Below are 14,782 nucleotides of genomic sequence, written 5' to 3'. Positions count from 1 at the left end.
ACTGGTCGCCAGCCAATCACAGGGCTTTCTAACATTCCATACTACAAAATAAGTCAAGTGTGTACAGTAGGCTTTACACGATCAGGATTTTTGGGCCGATCACCGAGATAAAAAAAAAACAAAAAAAAAAACGATAACCGGTCAAGAGTGAGAGTACGAACCGAAGCTTTGTGGCTGGGGTCAGTTTCGTGGCGAGGAACCGTTGTTGCCGTTACATCTTGAGCAGACACTACAGACCCTAACCAGGCTCCTTCAATTTGTGGCACTAACTTCCAAATCGCTTTCTGTCTCTACCTTTTTCTTCGAGCCATGCCCAGCACCATTTGTTTTTACACCTTTCTCTATTAATGCTGTTTTCACCGTATTGAATAAATTTGTCGTCAGGCTAATACTAGGCAAGAACCGCTCAACTCTGCGTCTGACTGGCTAGCACCTGTTGGTTGGGACTCATACGTTCTTTTGATTCGCTATGGTGTGGAAACACTTCATCAACGCACACACACATACGTAGGACGGGTCTTTAAAAAAAAATAATAATAATTCATCGGCCGGATTTCCAGCACGACGTCGGAGTACTTTAAACCATACAAACAGACAGAGCTGGACAGATAGCTAGCTAGGTACACTAGGTAGGTAGGTAACTATATGTATCTCAAAATTTCACAATATTAGCATTTAAATCAGGTGAATTGTGCCTTCATTTATAAATAGTAATATTTTCAGATTTTTCTTCAATAGCGAAGTATAAACAACTAAACAGAAAATGATGCCATCAACCCTCAGGGCTTGTTAGATTTTACTCTATCTTTAGCTTGTTTGTGGCTACAAATGGATCTGTACTTCTTAAGATTGTTTTATGTTTTTAACAAAAATCAGTTCTTGTCATTAGTAAAAATACCTATTCATTTGTATTTTTTAAGCTTTCAAATGCCAGTTTGTTTGCACAATGCGCAGGATGGAAACCGTCAGAAATTATTTTAAGTGTTTTAAAGGATGAATAGATTAGATATGAATATATGTGTTCACTTCACCACTTGTTTATTTAATTTGCATTATTAAAAGCAAAATTTCATTCGAATTTAGAATTGTAATCATTTTAAGGGCCCCTTTCATCAGCCATCGAGGGGTGTGTGGTGGGGGGTCCGGTGCCTGTGCCATTCCCCTTGGGACTGGTCGGGGCGCTTCAGTCGGGCTTAGGACCTCCCTGGGTGGATGCTACCGGTCCCCCTGGTTGGGTCCCCTGTGGGAGAAGGGCTCGCTGACCCCCCCCCCCCCCCCCCCCCCCCCCCCCGTTTGAAGGGGGGTTCACCCTTCCCTGATGTGCTGGCTCAGCAACTCCATACATCAGTTGACTAACATGCATGTGATATGGTGTTCATTCACTAAAAAGTTCGATATAAACACTTCTTCTTCTTTTCCTTTCGGCTTGTCCCGTTAGGGGTCGCCACAGCGCGTCATCCTTTTCCATGAGAGCCTATCTCCTGCATCCTCCTCTCGAACACCAACTGCCATCATGTCTTCCCTCACGACATCCATCAACTTTCTCTTTGGTCTTCCTCTAGCTCTCTTGCCTGGCAGCTCCATCCTCATCATCCTTCTACCAATATACTCACTATTTCTCCTCTGGACGTGTCCAAACCATTGAAGTCTGCTCTCTCTAACTTTGTCTCCAAAACATCAAACCTTGGCTGTCCCTCTGATGAGCTCATTTCTAATTTTATCCAACCTGGTCACTCCAAGAGCGAACCTCAACATCTTCATTTCCGCCACCTCCAGCTCTGCTTCCTGTTGTCTCTTCAGTGCCACTGTCTCTAATCTGTACATCATGGCTGGCCTCACCACTGTTTTATAAACTTTGCCCTTCATCCTGCTTTCCAGTGCATGCCTCCATCTTTCTAACTGTTCCTCCACCTGCCACTAATCACATTACACACAACACCCTCAATTTCAAATTTCAGCCTCATCACTCGATCTGATACTCTTTTCACCTCCAAGACATTCTTAGCCAACTCTTCTTTTAAAATAACCCCGACTCCATTTCTCTTCCCATCTACACCATGGTAAAATAATTTAAACCCTGCCCCTAAACTTCTAGCCTTACTGCCTTTCCACCTGGTCTCCTGAACACACACTATATCAACCTTTCTCCTAATCATCATGTCAACCAACTCCCGAGATTTTCCTGTCATAGTCCCAACATTCAAAGTCCCCACATTCAGTTCTAGGCTCCGTGTTTTCCTCTTCTCTTTCTGCCGAAGAACCCGCTTTCCACCTCTTCTTCTTCTTTGACTTCGACCCACAGTAGCTGAATTTCCAGGTTGACGGCGCCGGTGGCGGACGTTGTTAACCCGGGCCACGACCGATCCGGTATGGAGTTCTTTGGATGAACGCTCATATTTGTTTGGCAAGGTTTTAAGCAGGATGCCCTTCCTGACGCAACCCTCAACATTTATCCGGGCTTGGGACTGGCCTACAGTTTGCACTGACTTGTGCCCCCCATAGGGCTGCATTAGTTCGATATAAACACTATAGACTTCAATTACTTGTGCAGGAAATACTAATAACAGGTTATACTAGCATATCAACTCAAAGGTTCTTACAGGTGTTAAATTAAACTAAAAAAGAAGCGCACCACACCACTCGACAGTAGCACTGCCTTGCTCATTTTCCCACATCCTGTCCTGCCCTTTTCCATCCTCTCTTATCTGGTTCTCTTGGTTAGTTATTGCATATCCTCACCGGGTGTCGTTCCCCCCCCATTCTACAAATAACTGTTGTAATGTTACTTGTGTTCAAATATCTAGACTGTCTCACTATTGTTCTGCTGTGGTTTTCAGCCCTTGTCCACTCTGTCCCTCATTCTGTCCCCTAAAACCCTTTTCTGTCCGGCTGCATTTTCAATAAACATCAGAATAATAACAAAAAATCCTTAACCTGACATGCAGCCCCATATCATCAATGACTGTGGAAAGTTTTCTTCAGGTAGTCAATCTTTATAAATCTCATTGGAATGGCACCAACCAAAAGTTCCAGCATCATTTCCTTGCCCAATGCAGATTCGCAATTCATCACTGAATATCACTTTCATCCAGTCATCCACAGTTCATGATTGCTTTTCTTTAGCCCACTGTCGCCTTGGTTTTTCTGTTTAGGTGTTAAGGATTGCTTTCATTTGTCTTTTCTGTTTGAAAATCCCATTTCCTTTACATTGACCCGTGACCGTCTCACCTCACCCCTACCAGTCTCCCCAATTTTAATGGACGACATCCCACCACACACAACTTTTTTTTCAGTGCAGGTCCAGTTGCCTCAATTCAACCTTTGCAGACCGGACGACCTAGAATCTGCACAGAAATTCATTCATTCGTTCATTTTCGTTCAGCTATCTTCCAGCGAGAGGCGGGGTACACCCTGAACTGGTTGCCAGCCAATCCCAGGGCACATAGAAACAAACAACCATTCGCACTCACATTCACACCTACGGCCCATTTAGATTCTTCAGTTTACTTACTATCCATGTTTTTGGGATGTGGAAGGAAACCGGAGTACCCGCAGAAAACCCACGCAGGCACGGGGGGGACATGCAAAGTGCACACAGGCGAGGACGGATTTGAACCCGGGTCCTCAGAACTGTAAGGTAAATGTGCTAACCAGTCGTCCACCGTGCCACCCTGCATAGAAATTGTATGTTAAATTACATTTTCGGGGCAGGTCAGATTTATGCGATGTGTGACCAAGAGCTTTAACACAAATTGTAATGGCTTGGTTTGTGGAAGAGAAGTCATGAACACACGTTGTTTTGTCCTAGTTTGTGGAAGATCATACTGAGTCATATAACTTGCCCTCAGTCTGCTGAAGATAACGGTGCACTTATGTGTTTTTTAGTTTTCAGTGCTGTTATGACATTAAAAAACTCAGTGTTCCTTGAACAGCTTTACTTTCACCGAGGGATGACTTGAAAAAATGTTGTCATGAAACATTTTGATGTGACACATTGTAATTTTCTTCTCTCTTTTGTCGCACTCAAAATAAAATGTATTGTAAGACACAGTAATCCTCATTGTTCTGTCTTTCATTCAGGTCTGTTGTGAACTAAGCAAATGTTTTTGGCCGTTCTTTCATAGAAACAGACACATACTGGTACTACAAGTACAGACAACAATCCTCACACAAGCCTCACGACACACAGGAGAGACACGTTTATCGAAAGCCTTGTAAATATGCACAGTATACAGTGTTTATATGTTGCTGTGTATCATCCGATGATACAGCAGTAAAAATACTTAATTTCAAACATTGTCACATTGAACACGATAGCTTTATAGTGCAATTGTGGAATTATTACGACAAACCCAAAAAAAACTATTAAAATTATATTACATGGAATGCAAAAACAGTGTACAATCAACAAAACTTTCTCGAAGGATATATATTTTTTTTTTTTAAATATATTTTTGTGGCGAAATGTATTTGAGAACATTCCAGGATGAAATACTGCCCAAATAAATCAAAGACTTCAAAACATCTCCCAAAAATAATCAAAACATACGTATACGGCCATTTTTATGTTACTTGTCAAGGAGGCACTATTATGAATCCCACTCGTGTTCTAGGCAAGACTCTAAGCCTCACCATAACGAACTTGATAAAATGAAATTATTTATACCTCTTGAACTTCTCCACATTTTGTGACCTTACAATCACAAAATGGAATGTATTTTACTGAGATTTAATGTGATAGACCACAACAAAATGATTGTGAAGTGGAACGAAAATGTACAATTTTCAAATTTTAAATCTGACGAGTGTGGTGTGCATTTGTATTCAGCCGCCTGTACTCTGATACCTCTAAATGCAATTAAGTACAATCAATTGGATTCAGAACTCACCTAATTAGTAAATAAAGTCCACCTGTGTGTAATTTACTCTCAGCATTAAAAAAAAACACCTATTCTGTGAAGGCCTCAGTGGTTTGTTAGACAACACTAGTGAACAATGGCATTATGAAGACCAAGGAACTCACCAGACAGGTTAGGGATAATGAAGGAGTGGCTTCAGAACAACTCCGTGACTGTTCTTGAATGGCCCAGCCAGAGCCTTGACTGGAACCCAATAGAGCATCTCTGGAGAGACCTGAAAATGGCTGTCCACCAACGTTCACCATCCAACCTGACAGAACTGGAGAGGATCTGCAAGGAGGAATGGCGGAGGATCCCCAAATCCAAGTGTGGAAAACTTGCATCATTCCCAATAAGATACAGAGACGTTCCCAGGCCAGCCAGGAGCCGTAGTCTCTCCAGCGTCGTCCCCGGGGACTCCTCCTGGTGGGATGAGCCCGGAGCACCTCACCAGGTAGGAGTCTGGGAGGCATCCTAATCAAATGCCCGAGCCACATCATCTGGCTCCTCTCAATACGGAGGAGCAGCGGCTCTACCCTGAGCCCCTCCCGGATGACCGACCTTCTAACCCTATCTCTAAGAGAGAGCCCGGACACCCTGCGGAGGAAAGTCATTTTGGTTGCTTGTATGGGGATCTTGTTCTTTCGGTCACGACCCACAGCTCGTGACCATAGGTGAGGGTATGTCATGGGTGTGTGTTCTGGTAGTTTTTTTCCCCCGGTCTCTGTCATGAACGGAACAAAGGATAGGACCCAAAAATGCACGACTCCAAAACAAATGGACAGTTTAAAAAAAGAGAGGTTTAATATACGGGCAGAGGTTGGTACACAGGCAGGCAATCCAAAAAAGGCAACAGTATCCCAAAACATCCATCCAGCACGTCAAGGTTGCCGGTAGCAATGGATATCCATCCATTATCTGAGCCGCTTCTCCTCACTAGGGTCGCGGGCATGCTGGAGCCTATCCCAGCTGTCATCGGGCAGGAGGCGGGGTACACCCTGAACTGGTTGCCAGCCAATCGCAGGGCACATCGAAACAAACAACCATTCGCACTCACAGTCATGCCTACGGGCAATTTAGAGTCTCCAATTAATGGTAAAGGCGAGGTCGATAATCGGAACAGGGTTCTAGTCTTACTGTGAGTCTTTGTCGTGGAAACAAGGAATGCTGGAACGCGACGACAAGGTACAACGAACTGGCGACGAGAAAGAATGAGACACGAGGTTAAATGAAATGGGTAATTAGGGTGAACGAGGCACAGCCGGTGAAGATGCTCTCAGGAGCAGGTGTGTGTGAAACAGGGGGAAGACAAAAACCGGAACACACACCCATGACAGTCTCATACACACCTGCTCCTGAGAGCGTCTTCACCACCTGTGACATTTTTTCAGTTTTCCACACCAGATCGTGAAGCAGCTCGCTCCCTTGTCACCTTACACCAAGGCAAGCGCAGGGTTTCAGATTACGCGATTGAGTTTCATATTCTAGCAGCTGAGACTCAGTGGAATAATAGGACACTGCTCGATGCATTTTTTTCAAGGACTATCCCCCGCCGTCAAGGAACATTTGGTCCCGCTAGACCTGCCGAGTGATTTGGACACTCATCGCTCTCTCCGTAAAAATCGACAAGAGGCTTTTGGATCGCGAGCTGGGCGGGGTTCGTCGGAGGGCTGCGTTACCGCGCACTTGGAGGATGAGCCTCGGTGACCAGCCAAACCAAGGCAGATTCCCTGTATCTGGTCTCAATCCACTGGCTAGCGTCACCACGGATGAACCCATGCAACTGGGCAGGTTCCGTCTCTCCCCCTGAGGAACGTCAATGCTGGCTGAGGGAAGGGCGGTGCTTCTACTGCGGGCAGTTGAGTCATTCCGTGAGCAACTGTCACGTCAAGGTTGCCGGTAGCAAGGGCACGGGAGCGGTGAGTCCAAATTTCATTAAGGATGACACTACCCGGGTTCTTCCGAAAGTGACACTATGCTCTCCTGATCAAGAAATTCATACACCTGTATTAATTTGACTCTGGTTCTGACGCAAACTTACTCAACTCCCTCCTCGTTAGACGGATGCACCTTAGAACCTTTCAAATGCAGCGCCACCGCAACACCGATGCTGCAGACAGGAGTTTTATGGGCAAGATCACTCTCCGCACCCAAACACTCACTGGCAGCTGGGATTATTCGCCCATCTTCCTCCCCTGCGGGAGCCGGATTTTTCTTTGTGGACAAGAAGGACAAGACTCTGCGACCCTGTATCTATTACCGGGGTCTCAACGACATAACCGTGAAAAACAGGTACCCATCTCCACTGCCTTTGAGTTCCTGGAGGGAGCCTAGGTTTTCACCAAACTTGACTGAAGAGATGCATATCATCCAGTCAGGATAAGGGAGGGGGATGAATGGAAAACAGTATTCAACACACCAACGGGACATTACGAGTATTTGGTGATGCCTTTTGGACGAACTAACGCTCCAGCTGTGTTCCAGAACTTTGTCAATGATGTCTTGCGTGACATGTTGAATGTGTACATTTTTGTATATTTGGACGATATTTTGATTTCCTCCCCGGATGAGGAGACTCACATCATTCATGTCCACTCTGCGTTACAGCAGTTACTGCAGAATGAACCTTATGTCAAGGCTGAGAAATGTGAGTTCCACAAGGCGTCCGTTTCTTTTCTGGGGTTCGTGCTGACTCCAGGTGAAATGAAAATAGACCCTTGCAAAGTTGATGCCCACTCCCACGTCATGCAAAGACGTACAAAGGTTCTTAGGATTCACTAATTTCTACAGAAAGTTCATTAGAAATTTCAGTTCTATAGCCTCGCCTTTGCATGATCTTACCTCGCCACACAGACCTTTCGTATGGAACCCGCTTTGTCAGGCAGCTTTTCAGAAACTTAAATCGAGCTTTACCTCCGCTCCCATCCTCACTTTGCCAGATCTAAAACAGCAGTTTGTGGTAGAAGTTGATGCGTCTGATACCGGTATAGGATCAGTGCTCTCCCAGAAATGTCTCAAGGATGGTAAGTTACATCCTTGTGCTTATAGCTCTAAAAAACTGACTCCAGCCGAGAGAAATTATGTCATAGGTGACCATGAACTGCTGGCAGTCAAGGTGGCTTTGGTGGATTGGAGGCACTGGCTCGAGGGGGCACATACTTCGTTTTTAGTATGGACAGATCACAAGAACCTGGAAAATTTTAAATCTGCTAAGAGATTAAATGTGACGCAGGCTAGATGGGCTCTGTTCTTCACTAGATTCAATTTCACGTTATCCTACCGACCTGGTTCTAAACATGGTAACCCAGATGCTTTATAGCGCATTTTCTGCGCAGAGAATTCTTTGTCCGACCCTAAAACCATTTTGCCAAAGTCATGTTTCGTTTCTGCTTTTGTTTGGGACATTGAGACTGCGGTAAAGGAGGCTCTGAAGAACACTCTTAGCCCTGAAAATTGCCCTGAAAACAGTGTGTGGTTCATACCTTAAGGGGAAGAGTCATCCACTGGGCTCACACTAACCAGACAGTATGTCACCCAGGCATTGCCAACACTCAATCTGTGGTTGAACAGCGCTTTTGGTGGCCCAATGTTAGAAGGGATGTTACCAATTATATCAATGCTTGCCAGGTATGTGCTGGTAACAAATCCTCTCGTAAACGTCCTTCTGGGGAGTTTCGATCCATGCCAATACCACACCGTCCTTGGTCAGACATCTCCGTAGACCTTGTGACGGGATTACTGGCCTCGAAAGGAAATAGCACCATTCTCACATGCGTGGACAAAGATGGCACACTTCATTGCACTCCCGAAACTCCCCTCAGCTAAAGACACTGCCGAGTTAATAATACACCAGGTATTCAAATTACATGGTTTCCCCAATAATGTGGTATCTGATAGGGGTCCCCAATTCATTTCGCAATTTTGGAAGGAGTTTTGCAATCTCATAGGTGCTACCGTCAGTCTGTCATCTGGGTTTTACCCCGAAACCAACGGACAAACCGAGAGGCTGAACCAGGACCTGGAGACTGGGCTCCGATGTCTCGCTTCACAGGAGCCACGATCTTGGTCTCAGAAACTGGTTTGGGTCGAATTCTCTCACAATTCCCTCCCCTCTGCATCCACTGGTCTATCGCCTTTTCTCGTCGTGCATGGTTACCAACCATCTCTATTTCCTGCCATAGCCCCAGAGTCCAAAGTTCCATTGGCATTGACCTTGGTGAGACGCTTCAGGAGGTCCTAGGAGAGAGCCCGACAGATGCTGCTGCGCCAGGGACGGTCCTACAAAACCGCAACTGACCGTAGGAGGACACTGGCCCCGAAGTACAAAGTGGGTCAGCGTGTTTGGCTCTCCACCAAACATATTCCACTCCGGGTGGAGTATAGGAAGCTCGCTCCCAGGTTTGTTGGGCCCTTCCCCATCACACAGATCATCAACCCTGTCACCGTGAAGTTTAGGCTCCCAAGGTCGATGCGGGTCCACCCTGCTTTTGACGTCAGCCTGCTCAAGCCCACCCGGGAAACCCTCTGGTATATATATATATATATATATATATATATATATATACATACACACATTCTGCACGTGTTACAACAGCGTGGCTTCATACTAAAAGATTGCGAGTACTAGACTGGCCTGCCAGCAGTCCAGACCTGTCCCCCATTGAAAATGGACGCAAAGTTCAAAAGCCAGCATCTGTGATAGTATGGGGCTGTGTTAGTGCCAATGGCATGGGTAACTTACACATCTGTGAAGGCACCATTAATGCGGAAAGGTGCATACAGGTTTTGCTGCCATACAAGCAACGTCTTTTTCACTGCTTATTTAAGCAAGACAATGCCAAACCACATTCTGCATGTGTTACAACAGCGTGGCTTTGTCATAAAAGAGTGCAGGTACGAGACTGGCCTGCCTGCAGTCCAGACCTGTCTCCCATTAAAAATGTGTGGCGCTTTATGTTTGTCCTGGTCTGTGTTTTGGGTTGTGTTTAGTTTTGTTCCATGTTTTCCTGTGTTCCATGTTTGTCGTGTGCTCATTAGGTTGTTGTGTCCATCTGTTCTCGTCTACTTTGTGTCGACCAATCAGCTCTCTCCAGCCTCTCGTGTCTGGTCCAGGTGTTCCTCGTTGTCTCGTCAATTTGTTTGTATTTAGTTTCCTGGTTTCTTTCAGTTCTTGTCGGTTCATTGTCGTTGTCACGTCTTGCCATGTCATAGTCGCCAGTTGTTTTTATCATTGTGATTAAATATTATTATTTTGAGATTCCCGCACTCCTGCCTTGCCTCCCTGCAATTGGGTTCTTGCCTTACGTTCCTCGCCTTCGCCCGAACCACGTACGTGACAGAATGAACCGACCAGAACAGGACCCAGCGGGAAGAACATGGCGTCACCCTGGACACCACCAAACTGCCTCCCACCGTCCTCAGCCTGCCATCCATACCTACCCTCCTCCAGTAAGCCCTATTGTTGTCTTTTCTGTCCTTTTCATCGGGTCCCCCCACTTGTCCTAGTTATTCACCATGCCCTACTATTTTATATCCACGTTTCTTTAGATTCTGATTTTTCTGATTGTGAAGATGGCCCCGATTTAGTTAACCTCCTGTCTGATTCTGAATCTGACACAGATTTAGATTTTTCTGGTTCCTTCCCTAGTTTATCCCGTCCTCTGCAGTTTTTGTCACGTCTCCCCGTTTCCAACCCCAGTGAGTCCAAATCCTTTCCCTCGGACCTTTTCTTGGGCACACGTTTGGCCATCTACCCGGGACCGCCGCATGGTGGCCAACGGAGGCGCCCAAGTAAAGGTAAAATTTTGCCCCCTCGTTGTTTTTCCCCTGTTCACAAGTCACTTAATTTTTCACCTGTTCCCACACGTTCCACGGCTCCAATTAAGTCACGTCTAGTCAAACCTGCCCCCAAGCCACCATGTTCAGTACCAGCCATTTTTCCTTTTCCACTCCCGTACCCTCTACTCCCAAACCTCAATGGCGGCAGGCTGAGGAAGCGACTGCAGGCCCCGTTCCTGCTCCTCGGCAGCTGCGGCAGGCTCCCGTTCCTGCTCCTCGGCAGCTGAGGCAGGCTCCCGTTCCTGCTCCTCGGCAGCTGTGGCAGGCTCCCGTTCCTGCTCCTCGGCAGCTGCGGCAGGCTCCCGTTCCTGCTCATCGGCAGCTGCGGCAGGCTCCCGTTCCTGCTCCTCGGCAGCTGCGGCAGGCTCCCGTTCCTGCTCCTCTGCAGCTGCGGCGGGCTCCCGTTCCTGCTCCTCGGCAGGTGCGCCGGACTCCCGTTCCGGCTCCTCAGCAGCTGCGCCAGGCTCCCGTTCCGGCTCCTCGGCAGCTGCGCCGGGCCCCCGCTCCGGCGGCGCTCGTCAAGGGGCCGCCACCCGTCCCCATTTATTTTACATAAATAAAATATGTATACAACTGTTCAATATGTTAGTGATTTTCTGCCCCTCCTTGAGCCGTCACCTTGTCGTGGTGGAGGGGTTTGTGTGTCCCAGTGATCCTAGGAGCTAAGTTGTCTGGGGCTTAATGCCCCTGTCAGGGTCACCCATGACAAACAGGTCCTAGGTGAGGGACCAGACAAAGCACGGCTCAAAGACCCCTAATGATGACGACAAACAATGGACTTCGTTTTCCCTTGCCCGGACGCGGGTCTCCGGGGCCCCCCACTGGAGCCAGGCCTGGTGGTGGGGCTCGAAGGCGAGCGCCTGGTGGCCGGGCCTGCACCCATGGGGCCCGGCCGGGCACAGCCCGAAAGGGTAACGTGGGTCCCCCTTCCCATGGGCTCACCACCTGTGGGAGGAGCCATAGGGGTCGGGCGCAGTGTGAGCTGGGCGGTGGCCGAAGGCGGGGACCTTGGCGATCCAACAGAAGCTGGCTCTAGGGACGTGTAAAGTCACCTCTCTGGCAGGGAAGGAGCCCGAGCTGGTGTGTGAGGTCGAGAAGTTCCGACTAGATATAGTCGGACTCGCCTCCACACACAGCTTGGGCTCTGGTACCAGTCCTCTCGAGAGGGGTTGGACTCTCTTCCACTCTGGAGTTGCCCACGATGAGAGGCGCCGAGCAGGTGTGGGTATACTTATTGCCCCCTGGCTCGGCGCCTGTACGTTGGGGTTCATCCCGGTGGACAAGAGGGTAGCCTCCCTCCGCCTTCGGGTGGGGGGACGGGTCCTGACTGTTGTTTGTTCCTATACACCAAACAGCAGTTCAGAGTACCCACCCTTTTTGGAGTCCTTGGAGGGGGTGCTGGAGAGCGCTCCCGTTGGGGACTCCATTGTTCAGTTGGGGGACTTCAATGCTCACGTGGGCAATGACAGTGAGACCTGGAAGGGCGTGATTGGGAGGAACGGCCCCCCCGATCAGAACCCGAGTGTTGTTCTGTTATTGGACTTCTGTGCTCGTCATAACGAACACCATGTTCAAGCATAAGGGTGTCCACACGTGCACTTGGCACCAGGACACCCTAGGTTGCAGTTCGATGATCGACTTTGTGGTCGTGTCATCGGACTTGCGGCCGCATGTCTTGGACACTCGGGTGAAGAGAGGGGCGGAGCTGTCAACTGATCACCACCTGGTGGTGAGTTAGCTCCGATGGTGGGGGAAGATGCCGGTCCAACGTGGCAGGCCCAAACGTATTGTGAGGGTCTGCTAGGAACGGCTGGCAGAATCCCCTGTCAGAAGGAGTTTCAACTCCCACCTCCGACAGAACACGCCTTCCCATGAGGAAGCAGAGTGTGGGTTCTCTGAGGCGGGCTCTCCTATCTCTGGGTTTGAGGTCACCGAGGAAGTTAAAAAGCTCCTCGGTGGCAGGGCCCCGGGGGTGGATGAGATTCGCCCGGAGTTCCTAAAGGCTCTGGATGTTGTGGGGCTGTCCTGGTTGACACGCCTCTGCAACATCGCGTGGACATCGGGGACAGTGCCTCTGGATTGGCAGACTGGGGAGGTGGTCCCCCTTTTAAAGAAGGGGGACCGGAGGATGTGTTCCAACTACAGGGGGATCACACTGCTCAGCCTCCCTGGTAAGGTCTATTTAGGGGTGCTGGAAAGGAGGGTTTGTCGGGAAGACGTATCTCAGATTCAGGAGAAGCAGTAGGGTTTTCGTCCTGGCCGTGGAACAGTAGACCAGCTCTACACCCTCGGCAGGGTCCTCGAAGGGGTATGGGAGTTCGCCCAACCAGTCTACATGTGTTTTGTGGACTTGGAGAAGGCGTTCGACCGTGTCCCTCAGGGAGTCCTGTGGAGGGTGCTTCGGGAGTATGGGGTACCGAGCCCCCTGATACGGGCTGTTCGGTCCCTGTACGACCGGAGTCAGAGTTTGGTCCGCATATCCGGCAGTAAGTCGGACTCGTTCCCGGTGACGGTTGAACTCCGCCAAGGCTGCCCTTTGTCGCCGATTCTGTTCATAACTTTTATGGACAGAATTTCTAGGGGCAGCCAAGGCGTAGAGGGGGTCCGGTTTGGTGGCCTCAGTATTGCATCTCTGCTTTTTGCTGATGATGTGGTTCTGTTGGCTTCATCAAGCCGTTAGCTCCAACTCTCACTGGAGCAGTTCGCAGCCGAGTGTGAAGCGGCTGGGATGAGAATCAGCACCTCCAAATCTGAGACCATGGTCCTCAGTCGGAAAAGGGTGGCATGCCCTCTCCAGGTCGGGGACGAGATCCTTCCCCAAGTGGAGGAGTTCAAGTATCTTGGGGTCTGGTTCACGAGTGAGGGAAGAAACGGAACGGGAGATCGACAGGCGGATCGGTGCAGCGTCTGCAGTGATGCGGACTTTGTATCGGTCCGTTGTGGTAAAGAAGGAGCTAAGCCGAAAGGCGAAGCTCTCAATTTACCGGTCGATCTTCGTCCCTCCCCTCACCTATGGTCACGAGCTGTGGGTCGTGACCGAAAGAACAAGATCCCGGATACAAGCGGCCGAAATGAGTTTCCTCTGCAGGGTGTCCGGGCTCTCCCTTAGAGATAGGGTGAGAAGCTCGGTCATCCGGGAGTAGAGCCGCTGCTCCTCCGCATTGAGAGGAGCCAGATGAGGTGGCTGGGGCATCTGGTTCGGATGCCTCCCTGGTGAGGTGTTCCGGGCACGTCCCACCGGGAGGAGACCCCGGGAACGACCCAGGACACGCTGGAGAGACTACGTCCTTCGGCTGGCCTGGGAACGCCTCGGGATCCCCCTGGAAGAGCTGGATGAAGTGGCTGGGGAGAGGGAAGTCTGGTCGTCCCTGCTAAAGCTACTGCCCCCGAGACCCGACCCGGATAAGCGGTAGAAAAATGGATGCATGGATGGATAGGGATTTTCTTTTTCAGCATTTTTTTTTCTGTTTCAGATGTATCCTCGAGGCCATACTGTTTGTGAGTTCCAGCCCATGAAATTCGAAAGGCTGGAAGGGGACATCATCTTTCCTTCCACATTGTGTCTTGTCTTATTCCAGGTATAGAAAAATGTCAAGTAGTGGACCCTTCGCACATTGAAGGTTGAAAAAGAAAGACGATGATTATTATGGGGTGCTGTTTGTAAAGCGGCTCACACTGAAAATAACATTTTTCGTCACATTTAGCTTCAAACAGCATGTAAAAAAATGGTGTGAATCCCAAAACAAAAAACAGTCCATCGAGCAGCATCCTCCCAGACTGTCGCCGTTGGACTGAAAACTGAAAAGTTCTCCTCTCTTTCCCCGTCCTCGATAACCTTTTTTGTCTTTATCATTATTATGACATTGGACACAAGTGGCAATGACATAGAGGATTCTGTATGTGTTCCTATATTCACGGGAGTACAGACTCCAGGTCACGACACCTGTGAACAAAAAAAACAAAATAGTCAACTATATCTGTATAGTATCACTCACTCACTCACTGTCTAGCCAGTGAAGGTGTGCTGCATTGCGGAACGTCCCTAG

The sequence above is a fragment of the Phyllopteryx taeniolatus genome, chromosome 19 (assembly GCF_024500385.1).
Source record: "Phyllopteryx taeniolatus isolate TA_2022b chromosome 19, UOR_Ptae_1.2, whole genome shotgun sequence".
NCBI lineage: Eukaryota > Metazoa > Chordata > Actinopteri > Syngnathiformes > Syngnathidae > Phyllopteryx > Phyllopteryx taeniolatus.
The sequence above is the reverse complement of the archived record's forward strand: the minus strand, read 5'-3'. Positions refer to the sequence as shown.